Raw genomic sequence first — 17,964 nt, 5'->3', positions numbered from 1 at the left:
TACATGGACAATGATCAGAAACTGAATTCTATTTTTATAAGTGTTCCTTCTTCAGGAAAATTATTTATTTATTCCTTCATTCATTCAGTAAACATATGAGCAGTTGCCATTTTCCAAGCACTGTGCTAGGTGGCTGGCATGGGCCCTATTCTCACAGAGCTTAGAGTACTGAAGAAAATCAAATGGCCAGTTATTAAAATCTAAGTGAATAGGTTTCTTCTATTAGAAACCAATTTCTATTTTGTTAAATTAACTATCAACATTGGTGTCATTTGGACCCTTTTACTTTAGTTACTAAGCTAGCTGGTTGGTCCAGAAGTCAATCAAGCTGTACTAACTTACTAACTGGCCCCTTACCCAGAAGTTTTAGAACTGTCAAAAAAAGGCGGGGGGGAGGGGGGGGAGGCGTTAATTTCATTTCTCTCTGCGTATCTGAGGCCATGTTCCTCCAGGCAGGCTATGGGGCAGCCAGCAGCAGTTTGCATTATGACAAAAAAATAAAGCACATTTGCAGAGAAAAGCAGACGAGAGAACGAATCCCTGGCTTCTGCCTTTCTGGTACCCAGAACATTTCAGTTCTTGAGTTATCATTCACATACTTGGATATCCTTATAATGATCTCATCTTTTTATTCAAAGGAGTTAGAATTAGACTTTTGTTACTTGCACATAAAGAGTCTTACTTAATAACAGAAGTGGTATCCGACTGAACTCCGTAATTCTCCCCAAAGTGAAGTGGTTGAGAGCAAAGGCCCTGGAGCCAGACTGCCTGAGCTCCTATCCTGGTTCCTCTACGTACTAGCTATATATATGTATATAACCCATTCTGGATTTCATCATCTGTAAAATGGCAGGCAGTACTCACCAATAGGAATGGTTTAAATTTTAAATCCGTTTCTACATTTAAAGCCCTGAGAACAAAGTTTGACCCACAGTAACAGCTTAAAGAGTTAGCTATTACTGCTCTTGTTCCATGACCAACAGCTCCGTGGGGGATCTAATGCTGTGACTTCGGTGCTCCAACTGTGACCAGTCATCTGGCTCCACACATTCCCTTCCGCATGACACAGAGAGCGCGCGCAACGGCAAGGCAACATCACTCAGGCAGCGAGAGGCTCCACATCTAGGCGGATGGGTAACACTAACAAGGCAAGAGGACCAGAAAAAGCAGCAGCTAATCCACTGCTCCAGGCATCGCAGTGTTCTCTCATGAAGAGCTTCCATACATCCCAAACCCCAAACCTGCCCCCACTCCAGTATTTACTCACACTACTCCTCATTCTGTTCTGTTGGTTTTCTAAACCTAAATATTTTTTACATCGTTCTATTTCAACAGATTTCAGCTTGCCAAAAAAATTACTGATGGTTATAAACATTACAATTCTTTGTTATTTGTGATTTTTATTTTTGTGTATAATGGGGACTGGGCAAAGAAGGCTGCCATTTGTGAACCCTAAATCTATTTATATGATATGCAATGACCAAGGCCTTCTATACCTGTCAATGGTTCTCTGTGAAGGGGATATAAGATGACTTCAAATAAAGGATTTAGAATAAATTTGAACATCATCCTGAAAGGCTTACTGAACTAGGACCAAGCATGACTCAGAGATCAAGCACATGCATTTAAGAAATAGAGGGTTCTACACCTTGTGCACTGTTGGTGGGAATGCAAATCGGTGCAGCCACTATGGAAAACAGTATGGAGGTTCCTCAAAATATTAAAAATTAAACTACCATATAATCCAGCAATTCTACTTCTGGGTATGTATTCAAAGAAAGTGAAAACACCAATTTGAAGAAATATATGCACCCCCATGTTCACTGCAGCATTATTTACGATGGTCAAGACACATGAAATATTTATCCAAAGAAAATGAAAACATTAATTCAAAAAGATATCTGTACCCTGTGTTCATTGCAGTGCTATTTATTAAGAGCCAAGATACAGAAACCACCTAAGTGTCCATCAAAGGACAAAAGGATAAAGAAAATGCAGGGTGTGTATAGATAGATAAATTAGATAGATAGATATAGCTATAAAGATATACATACATACATACAAGGAAATATTATTCAACCATAAAAAAGAATGAAATCTGGCCATGGGCCACAACATGCGTGGATCTTAAAGACATTATGCTAAGTGAAACGTCAGAGAAAGACAAGTATCATTTGATTTTACTTATATGTGGAATCTTAAAAAAAAAAAAAAGAACTCACTAGTGATTGCCAGAGGCTGGGGTGGGGGTTAAAAGGTACAAACTTCAGTTATAAAATAAGTCAGTAATGTACAGCATGGTGAGACTCAGTTAATAATATACTGCATTATGTAACTGAAAGTTGCTAAGAAAGTAGATCTTAAAAGTTCTAATCACACACACAAAAATTTGCAACTGTGTGGTAACAGATGTTAACTGGATTTATCGTGGCGATCATTCCACAATATACGCAAATATTAAATCATTATGCTATACACCTGAAACTAATGTTATATGTCAACTATATCTCATTTTTAAAAATGTCTGAAGCTTCAAGAGAGCAAGTTTTCTCATTTGTGCAGCAGCTCCACCACCTATCTTGGGGCCAGGCACAGGGCAGATTGCTTGCTGTTTTTATAACTGAAGGTGTGGTGTTTCTTACAGGTACTGATTTAATGTTGTATTCTCAGGGAATGGGCTAAGATATTCTAAAAGAAACCTAAAAAGTCAGTAGCTTAAAAAGGATCTATGTTTATTTCCAGGAAGGGAGGTGGCAGCTCAGTTGGTTGAATAACTGACTCTTTGGTTTCAACTCAGGTCAAGATCTTGGGGTTGTGAGATAGAGCCCCATGTCTGGCTCCGCGCTCAGTGAGGAGTCTAATTGAGATTCTCTCTCTCTCCCTCTCCCCCTCCTCCCTTTCTAAAATAAACAAATAAATCTTAAAAAAAAAAAAATCATAGATACAGAGAACTGACTGGTGGTTGCCAGAGCAGGGGCAGGGATGGAGGGCGTGGTAGGAGAAATGGGTGATGGGGGTCAAGAGGTACAAATTTCCAGTTATAAAATAAATAAGTCATAGAAATTAATGTACAGCATGGCGACCATAGTTAATAATACCATACTGCAAATCTGAAAGTTGCTAAGAGAGTAAATCTTCAAAGTTCTCACCATAAGAAAAAGAATTCTGTAACCATGTACGGTGGGCAGATGGTAACTACCCACTGTGGTGATCATTTCACAACGGTTGACCACTGAACATGCTACCCCCCACCACACACAATTGAAAATCCACATTTAACTTTTCACCCCCCCAAAGCTTAACTACTAATAGCCTACTGTTGACTGGAAGGAAGCCTTACCAATAACAGTTGGTTAACACATATTTTGTACATTTCTATGTATATAATGTTTTCTCACAAATAAGCTAGAGAAAAGAAAATATTAAGAAAATGATAAGGAAAATACAATTATAGAACTGTTTAAAAAAAATCCATTTTTAAGTGGACCCACACAGTTCAAACCTGTGTTTTTCAAGGGTCAACTGAATCACTATATTGTACACCTGAAACCAATGTAATGTACCCATGTACCTCAATTAAAAAAAAAGAAACAGAGGGTTCTAAAGGGCCAGGAAGTAGTTTTAAAGAATCATATAGACATGACTTTTTCCAGAGATATTTTCTTAGCAAAAATAATCTTTAAATTATTCTAGAGCCAAAATTCCAGGTATGTAGCTAGCTAAGTAATAAAAAGGAGACAAGGAAGAAGGAAAACATATAGCATATTCTAACAATGCCAGGGCTTCTGTACAGACATTCTGAAATAATGTCAAACTCTAGGGCTCCTTGTCTTAGAGACCCAGAACCAGCAGAGCCCATCAATCCATGCTAATGGTCACGAACTCTCTGGAAGAGACCGATCTCCTTTCCTTTTTTCTTTCTCTTTCAGAGGTTTCTTATATGTACAAGGAACCAAATGAAGCCTGTAGGGAGAAACACACACGACCCTATTTCTAACCTCAAGAAATATGTAATCTCTCTTCTAGACCCCTTCCCTTTCTTCAATTCTTTTTCCTTTGCCTTCTCTCAGCTCAATTTAGATCTCCCAAAGGCCTCTAACCTTTCCCCCCTTCTGCTCCCTCAATCTGTAAAAACCCTCACATTTTACTTCTTTCCCACATTTTACCTCAAGGAAGAATAGAGGGAGGGACCGCCCCTCAGGGTTTCTAGAGTTTGTCAGAATTGCTGGAGGGTTTTCATTCTCCCATCCTCCCCCAACCCAGTCCCCAGGCAAATTTGCTAATCTCGCTTCCCCTCCAACTACTGAAAGTAAGCAGTTATAGATGTGCTCAAACAGGGGCAGGATTAGATACTGCTGCAATCACATGACAAAAATTTTAGATGAAAGGAGATAATAAAAATAATAAATGTATAACTTAGATCACTAATAAACTCTAATATACAGTGTCTTGTTCACCACTTGTTTTGTCATTCTATGTGAAGAGCATGTATCACACTTGTATCTCCAACACATTCTAATTCAAGGTTATGCACATGGACACATAAATGCCCAGCACATAATTTTAGTCAAAATTTTTCAAGTCCTTTTTTCTGATGGTGGTTATTACTCTAACATTTTATGCAAAAGTAACTTACACCTATCTATAATACAGCACCTCCATGTCTTTACTAGCAAATGCTTCAACTAACATCGGCAAACATCCAAACAAGGATTCCATCTTCTCATACTGTAAAACTGATCTAAATTTTAAATCACTAGGTATACTGCATTTTCTTAAAAATTAAACCTGTATTTAAAATCTTAAGGATGGGGTGCCTGGGTGGCTCAGTCGTTGGGCATCTGCCTTCGGCTCAGGTCATGATCCCAGGGTCCTGGGATCGAGCCCCACGTCGGGCTCCCTGCTCAGCGGGAAGTCTGCCTCTCCCTCTCCCACTCCCCCTGCTTGGGTTCCCTCTCTAGCTGTCTCTCTCTGTCAAATAAATAAATAAAATATTTTAAAAAAATAAAAAATAAAATAAAATCTTAAGGATAAGGGCGCCTGGGTGGCTCAGGCGGTTAAGCGTCTGCCTTCATTTGGCTCAAGTTGTGATCTCGGGGTCCTGGGATGGAGCCCCATGTGGAGCTCCCTGCTCAGCAGGGAGCCTGCTTCTCTCCCTCTGCCCCTCCCTGCTTGTGCTCTCTCAACGCGCGCGTGCTCTCTCAAATAAATAAATAAATAAAATCTTAAGGATAAGTATTACATTTAACATAAAATACCAGAAATTGTTTTGTTTTTTACCAACAAAAAACTAGAACAGACTTTGTGGTTTAGTCACACTTCAACTTGACTATAATAATTTCTCAGTGACTAAATGTTAATATCTAAAGAATGCCCTGGTAACATTTACACAATCTTGATTACTACTAATCAAATGCTGTAATTTGCTTCAGTACTCATTCAAATTGTTTAAGTTATTTCCTGGTGTTAGGCACAAGAAATAAAAATAAAACAACCAGATTTTAAGGAACTTAATCTGTTACAGTGACAGACACAAATGACTCTAAATGAATGTGATAAATGTTGTGAAGAATTATATGCCATGGGACACAGATGAGAGTTGTGTGGAATGAATCATTTTTATCTGAGTCTTGAAGAATAATAAGGACAGAAACTGGGAGAGGAAATATTCCAGAGAGTAGACTGAATATATTAAGTAATGGGGGGAGAAACAATAAAATGGGGATACAGTAGACTGGAATCAGGTTGTAAGAAATTTATATCATATAAATTTCATATACATCATTTTGGGCACTTCATTCTTCAAAGAGCAACTGGAGGCCTTAAATTTTCAAAAGAGGAATGCCATGATGATCAAACCTATGTTGGAGAACATCTAGAAATAAATGGCCAGCCTGATGAAACATTACCAGTAGCCAGGTTGTAAAATAAGCCTATCTTTTTTTCTTTTTTGGAAATAAGCCTATCTTTTAAAAATTTAAATACAGTTTTGTTGAGTAAAATTTAACAAGCAATGGGGCGCCTGGGCGGCTCAGTCGGTTAAGCGGCTGCCTTCGGCTCAGGTCATGATCGCAGGGTCCTGGGATTGAGTCCCGCATCGGGCTCCTCGTTCAGCGGGGAACCTGCTTCTCCCTCTCCCTCTGCCTGCCTCTCTGCCTGCTTGTGCTTTCTCTCTCCCTGTCAAATAAATAAATAAAATCTTTAAAAAAAAAAAAAAAATTTAACAAGCAACAACTTGCAGTGAAGCCTACAATTCACAGAGCTACTACAAGAGGCAGCAGAGTATAATGGTTAGGCATAAAGGCTTTGAAGGCCAGGACCTGAACAGAAGCTTCACCACTGAAGAGCCAAGTACCCTTTGGCAAGCTACTTAACTATTTTAAGCTTGTCTAACCTGTAAAATGAGAACAGCAATCATATTCACATCAGGTTAGTGGATATCATTATTATTTAAGTTTTATTCTATTTTTAAAATCTCCACAGCACAAAGTATGAAGCAAAAACCAGCTAAGATTTGTGTAAGTCTAAAAAGTTGTCCAAAATACCACAAATCAAGCTTTCCACTGGTTCATTATTTTGTATAAAGTGAATACCCAGAATTACTGGACACACTGCTGTCATTTTACAATATAATTACAAAAATGTGGGGCGCTTGGGTGGCTCAAGTTGGTTAAGTGTTTGCCTTTGGCTCAGGTCATGATCCCAGAGTCCTGGGATGGAGCCCCACATCAGGCTCCCTGCTCAATGGAGAGGCTGCTTCTCTCTCTCTCTCCCTCTGCTGCTCCCCCTGCCTGTGCTCTGTCAAATAAATAGAATCTAAAAAATAAATAAATAAATAATTTCAAAAATTCATTTCAAAGTCTAATACAAATCACTTGAAGTTTTTTGTCATGTTGATTATTTTATATTATTGGTGTCATCTCCCTTTAAGCAAATACCTACATTATGTTTGCCCTGAAATTTTGTCCCCTTAAGAATTCTGAATGACATGTCTAATTTTTCTATAATGGACTTTTAAGTAAAAAAAAAAAATTTTTCCTAGGGGGCTCTCTCTTAGCTGTTTATTATTAGTTCAAGGGGAAAAAAATCATAAACTGGTCTTTCAGTAAGAAAAATTGCCCTTCATTATGAAATGATTTAATTCCTTATCAATGCAACCCCATATCTCCTTTAATTATTTATTAAGATATGCTAGAATTACATTTCATTTTACAGGATAAAAAAGCTAATCAAAAAGGTTTCAATAACTTAATTTTTTTAGTAACTGAAATTTCAAATACATGCCTAAGAATGTTTATATCACTACTCCAATGTTTTACAGCCTTAACACCTGTGTTTGTCCTACATGTCCCCTTTAGTCCACATATTTCAGCTATTATAACTAAAAATTATGGCAAAATTATCACTGCATAAAAGCATCTACCAAATCAAAGAAACTGGAAAGCATTCTCTCTCTATAGTCATATCACACTGATTTGAGGCTTCCCATTGTATAGATAAATCTTTTCGGTATCACAGGTAACCAACCAAGTGGGGACTAGAGGGAATCTGGCAAGCTGCCTCCCAGACCACTGAGGGTTCTTCATTGCTTCCTCAAGCTCTCATGTGCTGTTCCTGCTCTTAAAGAGGTACAAAGCCAAACTCTTGATGCTTCCACACTGGCAGACTCTGGCTATCTTCACTTCAACTGGACAGTGAGGAAGCCAGGCAAGGGGATTACAAAGACAACTAACAAGTTGTTTCTGTTGGCTCTGAATGCTATATACTCATTACAAAGCATCCATACTTTCACCCAACCATTATGTCAAGACAAGCTGAGTACTGTTATACTTCCCTTCATAGGTTTAGACACAAATTTTGGGTAGCATGTCTCTAATTTTTATGAAATTTCTAGATGTAATAGATACAGATATCTAGACATAATAGGTGTAACAGATATATCAATTACATCTAGACATAATAGAAATGCTATATAAGAAAATGTCAGTAAATCTGTTCATTAATAAAAAAAAATAAAGATACAAAGAATATCTCCAAAAACTCTTTTTTTATGAGTTGGAAATTTTATGAGAATTTTATTCTCCAAGTATAGGCTGAGTGTGGTGGTATATATATATCATTCCTCTACTTAAAGCCCTCCAATGGCTTTCTACTGAAATAAAATCTGACTTCTGCCTACACCTCATCTCCTACCGCTCTCATCCTCATTCACAATGGCCAGTCATGCTGGCCTTCCCCATACAGCACCTGTTTGTTGTCTTTCTGCCTAAAATGCCCTTCTCATGCCTACGTCCTTGTCATCATTCACAGCCATCTCCCTAAAATGGCCTATAACAATGACCCAACCTGCCCAGTCACTCACTATGCCATTACCCTGTTTTCTTAGTATTTTTTTTTTTAAGATTTTGTGAAAGAGAGAGAGAGAGTGCATGCGTGCACAAGTAGGGGGGAACGGCAGGCAGAGGGAGAAGGAGGCTCCTCACTGAGCAAGGAACCCAATGCGGGACTCGATCCCAGGACCCTGGGATCATGACCTGAGCTGAAGGCAGACGCTTAACCGACTGAGCCAGCCAGGCGTCCCAATTTCTTAGTATTATTACCCGAAATTACTTTTGTACATTTTTAAATTGTCCCTCCCTCCATGTGAGTGTAAGCTCCATAAGGGCAGGGATACTGTCTTTTTTTACTGCTCTATAGGAAAAGCCCAATAATTGTTAGAATGAGCAAGTGAATACGGTGAGGAGTGGCTGGTTACAGCTATATCTTAAAGTCAAAGGGCCATACAATGGAAAAGGCCAGGTCAGGCAGAGACCAAAGTACTGGCAGTGTGCTGTGATGTGTACTGCTCAGCCTGGCTCACAGTAAAACAGGCAGAGAACACAGATGGAGCAAGTAGGAGACTGCCCCGGCCACCCCAGCTGAGTCACTAATAACCCTTCCAGGCCTCAATACACTTGGCAAAACTAGTACTAAGATTTAACTGGAACAAACAAAAAAGTGTTATTAGTACAGACAATTGTCATGATGCAAATGATGTGCGTTCAGTAGGTTATATATTTTAAAAACTCATTCGAGGAACCTAATTATTACTCTACAAGGCCTGGTAAATACCTATTAGGGAATGAATCATACCTTCAAAGTTAGGCCAATAACAATTCATATACATAGTCTGGATGCACACAACTCTATCTCTTCTCTCAAAAAGTCAAGTGTCTACAAACTGGTGTTTTTTTTTTTTTTTTTTTTTTTACTCAACTGAGCATGTCCAGAAGAAACTGCTGAGAAAACTGCACCCAAGTGGCTCACCCTTTTTTTGTAGAAGGTACAATAAGGGGAGGGAGCACACCAGGGTGTGAGAAAGCCAAAAATGCAAGAGCGAACTGACAAAGATTTCAACCAGAAAGGAAAATGCAAATTAAGCCTGCAGTAATGTCATTAGGTATCCTGAGATTTGACTTAGCCCGTTAAAAAACAAGATAGCATTTCTCTTTATGCACCTCCAGGTTAAATGACAATGTGCAAATGTTATCACCCTCAAGCCATGCACTACAGTGGGTCGAGGCTTTCCAGAGATCAGAGAAGCTTCAGAACCTTAAGATGACTGCTTTCTAAAAAGGCTGGGGAGTGTATATCTTTGGAAAGCAGTGAGAGTTAGACTGGAACAAAAAACCATGTAGAAAGGTTTCAGGAGTGGCTCTGGAAAAAGAAGAACGCAGCAGTCATCTGGCAACAGAATGGAAAATGGATAAAAATTCATTTATCAATACATACCATGTAATAATTAGGACACAAGAGCACAGATGAGGGAGCAGCCAGTCCTTTTAGCTATAAAATTCCCACTGTACACATTAATTTGGGCTCCAAGATCTTTTTTTTTTTTTTTTTTAATTAAGTAGGCTCTATGCCCAGTGTGGAGCCCAACTCGTGGCCTGAACTCACGACCTTGAGATCAAGACCAGAGCTAAGATCAAAAGTTGGATGCTCAACTGACTGAGCCACTCAGGTGCCTCTAGGCTCCAAGATCTTAATAGCTTTTTACTTTTTTTCCACAATCATGTCTTTTATTTTATTTTTTAGAGTGGGGGGAGGGCAGAGAAAGAACCTTAAGCAGGCTCCACACCCAGGCGAAGCCCAACATGGGACTCAATCCCACAACCCTGAGATCATGAACCTGAGCTGAAATCAAGAGTTGAACATTTAACTGACTGAGCCACCCAAGCACCCCTCACAATCATGTGTTTTAATTTGCAGGTACTACAATACAGAATCTCCCCCCAATATATATAAATGTAAAACAGCTATATTAAAAGTCATAGTAGAAACCCCTGCATCTACACAGAATCTAGCAGTACGGCCAGACAGAACAGAAATCAATTTCAAACTACAGTTCTAACAAGAATTGTGTCCTCAACATATGGTTTATTTTAGGACTGGTCCATATCACTTGACAATGTTTACTATGTAATAAACACTTCAGATGTGCAAAAATCTCAGAATACTAAGCTACAAAGAAGAAACATTTTCTGGGGAGGCTACCAGTCTAGCTGAAAACTGAAGCTATGCGTTCTGAGGACTTTCACAGACACAATAACTCAGAAAAAGGACCAAGGCCAAAGAAGTATCATATACTATTAAGTAATATATGATATTGCTATCTTTACTGCTAGTCTCTGCTCACACATTACTATAATCACTTAACATACATTTGTTTTGAAATACTTACTTAGGTTAGAGAAAGTTATCTTTCATGTTTATAAAAATATCCTCCTGGGTGCTTGTCATAAAACAAATGTTTTCTTTTAGAGTCTTTGATGTATACCAACTCAACATCTCCTTTTCTTTAGGATAAATGTGTTCTAGCAAAGTCTACTACAAAATAATATTTTATAAAGCCAATTCCAATAAATTACCTTGAAAAACTGAGATGTATTCCCATAGAGGAGGATTATGTGTAGTAGGAGAAATTTATTTGGGGAGCAAATTTCCTATGGAGCCAAATACTTGTGGCTCCACATGGTATCAATGCCTAATACTGCTGTGATTCCAACTAATACTCTGAAGCTTAAGGATGTCTCCCAACCCTGAAAATGTCTTAATTCTACCCTCAATGCTCCCAGAACCCTTTATAAGAACGTCTGAGTCACTAACCTACCGAAGGCGCACAATCTGGCCACTTTCATCTCACCCAGTGACCTCCAGCACCAGGATCTGAGCCTGAAGCTTCCTATTATACAAATAAAAATCATGTCTCATCCCAATGGCCAACAGACACATGAAAAAGTGCTCAACAACACTCGGCATCAGGGAAATACAAATCAAAACCACAATGAGATACCACCTCACACCAGTCAGAATGGCTAAAATTAACAAGTCAGGAAACGACAGATGTTGGCAAGGATGCGGAGAAAGGGGAACCCTCCTACACTGTTGGTGGGAATGCAAGCTGGTGCAGCCACTCTGGAAAACAGTATGGGGGTTCCTCAAAAAGTTGAAAATAGAGCTACCCTATGACCCAGCAAATGCACGACTGGGTATTTACCCCAAAGATACTAATGTAGTGATCCGAAGGGGCACGTGCACCCCAATGTTTATAGCAGCAATGTCCACAATAGCCAAACTATGGAAAGAGCCCAGATGAATGGATAAAGAAGATGTGGTATACATATATATGTACGTACGTATACAGACACACACACGATGGAATACTACTGAGCCATTAAAAAAAAGAAATCTTCCATTTGCAACGACGTGGATGGAACTAGAGGGTATTATGCTAAGTGAAGTCAGTCAGTCAGAGAAAGACAATTATCATATGATCTTACTCATATGTGGAATTTAAGAAACAAAACAGGATCATAGGGGAAAAGAAGAAAAAATAAAACAAGACGAAATCAGAGAGGGAGACAAACCATAAGAGACTTTTAATCATAGGAAACAAACTGAGGGTTGTTGGAGGGGAGTGGGGTGGGGGGGATGGGGTAACTGTGTGATGGACATTAAGGAGGGCACATGATGTAATGAGCACTGGGTATAAGACTGAGATGAATCTCTGACCTCTACCTCTGAAACCAACATTAACATTTTATGTTAATTAACTGAATTTAAATTTAAAAAAAAACTGCAAATAAACTCTTCCTTTTATATATGCTATTAGCCAACTTTCACATCTAGTATTGCCTAGCAGTGAACAGCACTTGATCACACTCCACAGGACATTCTGATGTACTAAGAGTTCCATAAAACATAATCAACCTTTACTAAATCAATTTGTTTATTCAAGAAAAAACAACAACAAAAAAACCAAATAAAAACCATGTCTCTATGTCATCAATTTTAATTTAGAAATTTGTCAGTTATTTGGATAAGAGATACCACAAATCATTTCTCCTCCAAATACTCATATACTATAAAGGCATACTAGAAGATAACCTCTAATGATTTGAAAATGTGAAAAATATCAATCATAACTCAAAGAACCCACTTTTAAACAAAATTAATGTCAATGAACTATACCATGTTTTTGAGACTAAAAATGTTGTAAAGTACCTGACTGAGGGTACCTGGGTGCCTCAGTTGGTTGAGCGTCTGCCTTTGGCTCAGGTCATGATCCCAAAGTCCTGGGATCGAGTCTCGCATCGGGCTCCCTGCGTCATGGGGAGTCTGCTTCTCCCTCTGCCCTTCTACCTGCTCGTTCTCTTCTCTCTCTCTCTCAAATAAATAAAATCTTTTAAAAAAAAGTACCTGATTGATAACTTTTGTGGTGACATGGATAAAAAGACACCAGACCTAGATCACTGAGGATGTTTGCGAATCACATGCCCCAAGTCCCCCACACCCAAATCTGAATGGAACTCTGGCACCTGAATTTTTACACACAAGCTATTATGTACACATACCGCTCTGCTGGGAAATACTAAGATAAACATTTGCATCATGCGACATTTTCTTATATGAAACTATTACCCACATTAAACAATGACTCTAGGTGTCCTATTGTCCCCTGGCTTACTGTGTGTAATTTACAAGTATGTGTCTTGGGAAGACCAATCTCAGAAAAAGGGACAATCTTAATTATCATGTTACACAGTTCCAAGAGTACCTGGATAATATGAAACAATAAAATGTGACTGGTAGATGATTAGAAAGATGCTGATATGATGATGCTTTAAGAACTTCAATGTAAAGTTTGAACTTAATAGCCAATCTTAAAAGGATGAAAAAAATTGAATATGATGAATAATTTACACTGTATTAAAAGTAAGCACATATATACTCATTCTCATGCATCCACAAGTGCGAAAAGTAAAAAAGATCAATACAAATCAAAGCATATAAAAAAATTTAAAGATGGCATCAGCAATTTACTGATTTTCCAATTTATCCATTCCCTAGTATTTACAAAATAAGCCCTGCTAAAGGGATTCATCAAGATGTGATATGTGAACCTGGCACTACTTACATATGATATCCATAAAGATCACAAAGCACTTGAATCTAGTAAAGCAGAAGTTAATTTTCTCTAGTGGGGGGTAGGGGAGGAGGAAACCCCCCCAAATCCTTTGAGAATCCACTAAAAAGAGAGACACCTCCCCCCCAAGAAAAATAATTACACAATGTTAAGAGTTCTGCCCTAAAGTGTAAAAATCTGATAATACTAAATCATCTCCCCTGGATAAACACAATGAAATCTTCTAATTGGGCAGAGTAACACAAACATCTTTTCTTTCTTGAAATCAACCCCTCTTTTGCATCACCTCTTCTACAGTAGATCTGTAAAATCCAGTGGTTACTTGCTGGTCTTTCCCGACCTCACCGTGTTATTTCAGCACTCATAACCACTCTACCTCAAAACGCTTTCCACTTGCTGCTTTCGGACATTACTCTCTTGATTTTCCTTCTATCTCTTCAGTCCCCTTTGCTGGCTTCTCCTTCAGACTATACAACCTCTAAACTAGAGGTTCAAGTCTGCATCCTGGAACCTCTTCTCACTACACCTTTCTTCTCTTGATGAGCTTGAGGGATTCCCCAGACAAGAGCCTCTATATAGTGGTGTTTCCCAAATGTATATGTATCTCAAGCTTATGAGTATAACTTGAGTCTAAAATACTCCCCTGGGCTCCATTTACCTATATCTAACTTCTATTTTCTATTTGACACCTTCATTTGGATGCCTCATTGGTATCCATCTAAAGCCTAACATGGGGCACCTGGGTGGCTCAGTCGGTTAAGCGTCTGCCTTCGGTTCAGGTCATGATCCCGTGGTCCTGGGATCGAGTCCCGCACTGGGCTCCCTGCTCAGCAGGGAGTCTGCTTCTCCCTCTCCTTCTGCCTGCCACTCCCCCTGCTTGTGCTCTCTGTCAAATAAATAAAATCTTTTAAAAAAATAAAAAATAAAGCCTAACATATCCACAAAGGACTCATTTTCTATGCTGCCCTCATGCCAAAACACATACACACTGGAATAGTGGTCCTATTCCAGTCTTGTTCCTATCAGTAAAACATGGCCAATCATCTACCTAATTGCTAAAACCACAGAAATTTGGAGCCATTCTTGGTCCTTTTTCTTACCTCCCACATGCAATCCATCAACAGGTACAGGTGTTCTAACCCCATGTCCACTGCCACCATCTTAATCCTAACTGCCATCACCAGCTGCTTGGAACACAGCAATACCCCCCTTTCTGGTTTCCCTTCTTCCACTCGTGCCTTCCTCCCAGCTATCTTCCACATAGCAAGGAAGGTAGGAAAAGACTTTTAAATCACTACTGAAACAATGTCACTTCCTTGCTGCAAAACGTTGAATGGCTTTCCAGTGTTAGAATGAAATCCAAACTCTAGTTTACATGACTCTGCATCACATGGTACTACTCCCCACCTCAGGGCCTCCGTGTCTGTGCTTCCCTCACTCTGGGATGTTCTTCTTGTATTTTTCACAAGGTTCTCCCCTTCCTTCTCATCTGTCAGGTCTTTGCCTAAATGTCTTTTTAAGCCTTCTCCAAGTAATTTCCCTACCCCAATTACTCTCCATCACTGCACTGTTAATTTCTCTTACTAGCTGAAACAACTTGTAGTTACTGTCTATATTGCCTACTAGAATTCAAGTTCCAGGGAGGTTTGAAACTCAGCGTGGGGAGTTGAGGCTCGAGCCGCTGTGCACCCAAAAGAGGAATTGGGGCCGGGCACCTTTCTCCTTACCCCAGGCTGGGCCCTGCCCCACCTGAGTCCTCCTGGGTGAGATGGGCTCAGCCAAGAGGACCCCAGTCACTCCAGCAGCCTCCACCGCACAAGCTTGTGGCCCAAGTGGCGGAACCCTGTTTACCTATTGCCAGCATCCTGCACACTCCCATCCCAGTGGAGAGCTCTCCACAGCCAAACCTACCAGCAGGGGAGCAGCTGGGGGGTCCTAATCAGATCCAAGACTCAGACCCCCACTCTTCTACCCTTGGCACTGCATGGACACCTGTGAAGACCAGCAGCAGAGAGCCCCCCAAGCCCACTGGTGAACACCTGAGTGCAGTATTTGAGACCAAAGGCCCCAAATCGAATCTCCCCGCCAGAGCCTGTTCTGCCCTTAGAGGCAACTTCATCTTCTGAATTGGACATGCCTCTGGATACCTAGTTTTCCCCTGAGAACCAGATGCCACCCTAGAGCCAGACTGAGCTCCCCTCCAAGCAGGTGTTCTCCAAGGAGGAAGCAGGACAGCCCTCAGAAACCCCTGTGACTAGCCAGGGCTTGGACAAGCCCTTAAGAAAGAACCTGAGACTCCCCAATCTTTAGGTTCTAAAGCACAATAGATGGATGGTAAATAAACGGCAAGGTCCTATGGAGATCTCTCCTCACCATCCTGCAGGATGACAACTCCCCCAGAACTCTGACACCATGACAGGGTAAATGGCCTTCTCCCCTGAGTAAAAATGCTAGGGAGGTAAAGGAAGCAGACCTTCTGGGAACTGGATGACTTCTGAAAACTGGAGGCTGAGTGTGGGAGCAGGGCCAGGACCAGGACGAGGAAAATCAGTACTTTCCAAACTTGGTAGAGAACTAAGCCGTGAGTAGCTCCAGTGCTGAGTTCACCAGGGTCCTTGTGATATAGTATCCTCTCAACCCCTTCTTTCCCTGGGAGACTAGAAAAGATTTTATTTGAGAGAGAGAGAAAGCGCACATGCGCACGCACGCATGCACATGGGAGGAAGGGCAGAGGGAGAGGCAGAAGTAGACTCCCTGCTGAGCGCTGAGCCCATCAAGGGGCTCAATCCCAGGACCCTGAGATCATGACTGGAGTAGAAGTCAGACGCTTAATGACTGAGCCACCCAGGGGTCCCTAAAACTTTTCTCTAAGTAAAATCCTTCCAAGCTGCTCTATCCATTACTATTTGAAAATGTGCTTCTATGCCTTTTTCTACAGAACTTATCAGGATCCACCCCACATCAATTTTCCATCTATTAAATAGATACAAATACTCAATGTCCCGGTATTACACATAATGACCATCATTTCAATGCTAGTAGACCCTACTGAGACTCTCCATTAATTATTAATATTTAAAATTTAATACTGACATAACTCAGTCCTAGAATCAAGTCAGATGAACACCTGTGGCAAATGCGATGTTAAATGCTACTTAAGAGCTTGACAATATAGTCCCTTTATTTTGGCCCAGCCTTGCCCTTTGTCATATTCAGGTTCTTTAGAAAGCAGAGAGAATTCAAGTTTTTGACTACTTTGTTAATCGACATATTAGTGAACAGTATGCTGCCCCAGGTAACAAAACCCAGTGACAACTTTCAATTACGTTCTGCATATGAAAACTGTTGGCTTCCTAGGATTTTCTTGACTGGGCTGAGACATTACCTTGGCCTTCCACAGGTTGATATATCACCTATGTAGTGCAGCGCGGATTCTACAAAGCAATCCATAATCACTTGCATATAGGTTTCAAGAAGGCCATGAGCATACAGCAATTCCTGGATTACAATTTTTCAGCAAAGGGCTCTGATGAGCTTCTTAGCCTATAGAGTAGGAAGTTTCCCAGAGGATCAGAGGCATATTCTGACACCATTTACTAGGTCTTTTGTTTGACTTTACAGCAGGGCTGCATAAGAGAGGCTGAATAAGAATGGGCTTATTATGAAACCCTGTTTCACTCCACTGATGATGGGGAATGTGTCAGATGTCTCAGGCGGGTGCCAGCATCTATAACGTAACTATCTGGAATAGCTTTAGGATTTGGGGGAACATCGCTAGGAAGTCCAATTTATTTAGCACCCCTAAACCCACTCTCACTTGTTGGCAAACAGTAATCTTATCAAGTCAAAACATGGTAATCAAAGGTACTGGTATTTTCTTTATACAATCTTCTCAATCTAGCCTAAAGCACTGACCCCGTCTTTTCTATCACACTGCAGTCCAGAGCTCCTCTGTGATTCCGAGAAGGTGAAAATTGCCAAAACTGCTTGGGTGCCAAGTCAGAAAGACTGCCAGCAACAGACAGCTGTAAAATGTGACAGCAATTTCCCCAGCTCTTTCCATTATTTTCTGAAGAGGGTAATGAAGACATTCCATGAAGCCATCAGACTCAAATTAGGTTTTTGTGTCTGTGTTTTAATTTAACAAATATGTACTGTTTATCTTCTCTTTCTTGGACAAGGTAGGAATGGCAAAGACGTAATCCCTGCTCTCAAGGAACTTACAATCTACCCAGAAAGAACAAACCAAATAGCAATGGGGACAGATGCTGCTTCTTTTTGTTCAATACAAGTAGCTGGAGTGTTATTCAAGGACGAAAAATGCTTCCAATCCTTTAGAAACTGTCACTCCATCATAAAGTTCCAGGCTTCCAGCCTTTCTAAAAATACGTTCTCCACTTATGACCTCAGTTCCATATTCTATCACCTTCTCTAAAATTGTGTTTTAAAACATTACAGTATCTTCCTCCCTCGCATTTTCACTTTTTTCTACTTGC

The 17,964-nt window shown here is 40.1% G+C and overlaps 1 protein-coding gene and 1 pseudogene across 2 annotated transcripts in view; one reads left to right on the top strand and one right to left on the bottom strand.

Moving 5' to 3' along the window:
• The window catches only part of UBE2E1 (ubiquitin conjugating enzyme E2 E1), a 77,462-nt gene that overhangs the window by 45,515 nt on the left and 13,983 nt on the right, over positions 1-17,964 (bottom strand). The window lies entirely within an intron of this gene.
• On the top strand, positions 14,354-16,193 carry LOC116635078 (annotated as a pseudogene).

The sequence above is a fragment of the Phoca vitulina genome, unplaced genomic scaffold, assembly GCF_004348235.1.
Source record: "Phoca vitulina isolate PV1807 unplaced genomic scaffold, GSC_HSeal_1.0 scaffold10, whole genome shotgun sequence".
In the NCBI taxonomy this organism is placed as follows: Eukaryota; Metazoa; Chordata; class Mammalia; order Carnivora; family Phocidae; genus Phoca; species Phoca vitulina.
The sequence above is the reverse complement of the archived record's forward strand: the minus strand, read 5'-3'. Positions and strand labels throughout refer to the sequence as shown.